The sequence below is a fragment of the Triticum aestivum genome, chromosome 3D, assembly GCF_018294505.1.
Source record: "Triticum aestivum cultivar Chinese Spring chromosome 3D, IWGSC CS RefSeq v2.1, whole genome shotgun sequence".
Classification (NCBI taxonomy): Eukaryota; Viridiplantae; Streptophyta; class Magnoliopsida; order Poales; family Poaceae; genus Triticum; species Triticum aestivum.
The window spans coordinates 3,312,845-3,316,726 of NC_057802.1; the positions used below are offsets into that span (position 1 = coordinate 3,312,845).

The window sequence follows — 3,882 nt, forward strand, 5'->3', positions numbered from 1 at the left end:
GACTACATGTTTGGGCGCCGTTGGATGCCCGTCGGAGTTCACTTCAGTAAATTCGTCCTTGACGGTGCCGAGCACGTTCGGGCGCCGGTCATTCTGTTGCCTCTTCGGTTGGCTGCCATCTGTGCGTGCGCCGCCATCATCAGTGGTGGCATCCTCGGCGGCACCATCAGTGGTGTCATCCCCGACGCCACTAGGGGTTGTGTAGTCAGGATCGGTGTCTTCCGCGGCGTCCTCATAGCGGTGAGGTTCTTCCTCCATCTCCTGGGACAGCTCCCAGAATTGCTTGCCGCTCGAACCGCCGGCCTCATCGTTGTGGGCCATGTTTCGCTCTAAGTAGGAAAAAAGTTTGGTCAAAAAGTTGGTTATTGTCAAGGAACAAGATCATGGTCTCATCATTTAGGGTTTGTCGACACCGAGGCATCCTAAAAGCTAAGCTTTTATCATTTAGGGTTTGTCGACGCCGAGGCACCCTAAAAGCCTAAGTGTACATCATTTAGGTTCTCATCGACACCGAGGCACCGTATAGAAGCCAAGGTTTCATCATTTAGGGTTTGTCGACGCCGAGGCACCCTAAATGCTAAGTTAAGTTTTCATCATTTAGGGTTTATCGATGCCGAGGCACCCTAGGTTGGGGCTAATCACTTGGCACTAATCACTTGGCTCTATTGCCACCTATGTTGGGTTTATCATCTAGGGTTTATCGATGCTAAGGAGAATTCTAAGTTGGGCGTAATCACTTGGCTCTATTACCACCTATGGTTTAATGCAGCAAGAATGGCGGGGCAGTCGATCCTACTTAACTAAGTACTAAGATACCCCGGCCCATGCATTAGTCGCAAGTACCCCATATGTCCTATTTTTAGCAAAGTCATGCTAAATTTCACAGAAAATTTCAGCATGACCTTTGCTGAAAATAGGACATATGGAGTACCCGAATTTGCCGGAACGGAAGTTAATCGACATTCCAGCAAACTCAAGGGCCTCTTGGGGTACCTGCAAATTCATCACGACACAATGGTCGGAGATAAAACATGATGGGCAGGCCAAATACTCATGTCACAAGTAATTCAGAGGCATCAAAATAAAGCAACACCCTGCACTAGCCTAAAAACAAGTGAAGTTTCACCCATATAAGAACAACTTTATAAAATCAGAGAAGTTGCTAAATTTTTTGTATCCTTCATACACACTGGAGTACAATGCTTTATAAAGTTCCATCATCATTACAGAAATCCAAGAAACACATGGTCTTGAGGATATTCTTTATGACTGATTGTTTCAGTTTTACATGCAGATTTTGACCAAAAAACACATGGTCTTTTTAACAGTTTTCAGTTTGGACAGAATACTGAAAACTACAGTTTGGACAGAATTCCTAACACTTTGGTCTTCTAGTTACAAAACAAAACTGACATAATTCTAGATGCCATAACTGAATTTTCCTTTGGCATCTAAAAACTGACATAATTTGGATAATTCTAGACCAACTGGCCTCTGTGAATGTCTAGTTCGTTTTCCAACATATGAGATGAAGATCTAAGTGCTCAGCTACTTGATAGTGTTATAGGATATAATATAAATGAAAATTAATTTTAAGACAGAAAAATAAATCAAAGGATATAATTTTAAGACATATGAGTTAATAATGCCCTCAAATTGGAGCCTAATTTTGACCTAAAATTTAACTATTAAACCATAAGTTATATCCCAACGGAAAGTAAATCATTGAAAACTTGATTTGTAATATGAATCAAAGGATATACTTTTTGTGCCATATAACTTATGTTTTGTTTGTGACATTTAGGCTCAAGTTCGGGAGGGGCTAAGAAAGGTAGACGAGGAGAGTAATTCCCAATGCAACACAATCTGGCCATCTGCACATGTTACAGCTTAGAGCAACTGTTTTTTTATGATTGTCATGTGGAAAGGTTTAATTTTGCTCTTTTAGGGGAAATAATTTGTGATGGTACAGGAATGAGTATATCGCTGGTGTCATACTACCATGCTTAGCCCATGCAGGCAACAACCTCTCACAGATCCAGCGAATAAGTTTTGCATCACTGAGGTTAGTATTAGTTTGATCATTGCCCCTTATGATTGTCTTGCGTTCAGAAAGCAGCCTTCTCGTATTGTTTTCAACAAACCTCCCATAACAGACCTCAACACAGTATGTCATAGCGTCTACATTAGTCAAAGAGCATCAAAGGATTACAAAGTCACAATTTACACGACATTGTGTATCAGCAAAAGGATAATAGGCTTGACCGTGTTGATATCTTGACCAAGACATTACAACAAAATATGCCACGTGATGGCACAAGCTTCCACACGGTCATATGTTGCGGGCTCTCAAAATATTGAAGGCTCTATCTTCTCCACCTAACATGGTCATAAGGTTCCAGGTATGTCCCTATTGACCGGGAGTAGACTTTGACCATATCAGAGTCCCTGAGAACGAGAGCCTCAATGACAAATCTCGAATGTAGAACTAACACTCTTAACGTCTCGTCTCTATATATGGACTAACGAGCTCATTCCCAAGGTAAGGCAATCTGGCCACTTGCATAGTCCACAAAATTACATGTTTAATTACAGACACTAAGAGTAGAAACACAAGAAGATTATGAAGCGCTCCTCATCTTCTTCTTCCATGGCAGTAGCCGTGGCAATCCTGGCTATCATGTTCATATACTTCAGCCTTCCTTGCTCGGCGGCCGTCCAAGGTAAGCATCAGATTTTTCACTTGACAATAGGTAAGCATTAGGAGAAGAACGTAATGTTGTTCTAGGTCGGCCTTCATGCAAGCTCTGGGTATTTGCATGGAGTTAGAGTTAAATGATGAGTAGTTAGTAATACATGTGTATATATTATTGCAGATCTTCCAGAAGGAGGCCGTCCAGGAGTGGTTCCCCCGCCACCGATCCCCGGGTCCGGGCGCCACAAGTGCCCTGGGTGCGACCACTCCAGAACTCCGCCGCCACCGCACCGCAAGACCCGACTGGTTGGTACAGCAAACTCCGTAAAATCACAGATGCGTCTTGCACATTCACGTACGCATGTCATCAAATCTGTGGGCGGGAGCCGTCAGCAAACCCTTTCCTGAATTTTGCCATGCAAGCTGTTCAAAGTGAGATCCTGGAGGCCTTTCATTTTGAAAACCAGCCATCGATGCTTTGTCCTACCTAGCCTATGCCTCCTGCTTGTGTGTGATGGATGACCGTGCTATGTACTGTGACGTGTAATTAGTAGTTGTTACCGATCATCTATAAAGGAATAAAAATTGTTCAGGTCTTTGCATCGAAGAAGAGATGTCAGTTCTCTAGTCTCATTTTTTTTCTTTGATGACAATGATTCCTATTCATCTGTTAACTAACTCTTACCTTCGTAGCTCCCATGTGAAAAGAGGAGGTAAGAGGGACCCTGTTAAAATTCCTCACAATCAAACCATTGGTTCTCCACATCAAGTGGGCACTAAAAAATTCTTAGACAATTAAGAATTACGAAAACCGAAATTATCTAGGATGTACCATGCTGGTGATGCTCTTGTTCTTTAGAGTTAGGGGCGCCATCTTGCATACCTTGTTCCCAAAATATTGAAGGCTCTATTTGCTCCACCTAAAATGGACATACATAAAGTTTCGAATATATCCCTACTGACTCGGGGTCAAGGTTTTGGTTACCAGTCGAAATTTCAAGATTTCCCATGGTTACCGCGTATTTCCGTGCCCCTCGGTAAATCCACATACCGAGCAAAAAATACCATTATTTTTGAAAATTTTGAATTTTAACGCTCGATTTGTAGTAAAGTGCCTAGGATCTAATTAATGCAAGGAGAGTTGATTCTGACGTGTTCATAGCAACCTAGTTCCTGTTTTGACAGGT

At 42.3% G+C, this 3,882-nt stretch overlaps 1 long non-coding RNA gene across 1 annotated transcript; it reads left to right on the forward strand.

Annotated features, from left to right (window-relative positions):
* The first annotated feature begins 2,516 nt into the window (after positions 1-2,516).
* LOC123073598 (uncharacterized) lies at positions 2,517-3,302 on the forward strand. The gene is made up of 2 exons (XR_006435701.1): positions 2,517-2,723; positions 2,877-3,302. It is a non-coding gene; the product is annotated as an uncharacterized lncRNA (long non-coding RNA).
* Positions 3,303-3,882: the final 580 nt, after the last annotated feature.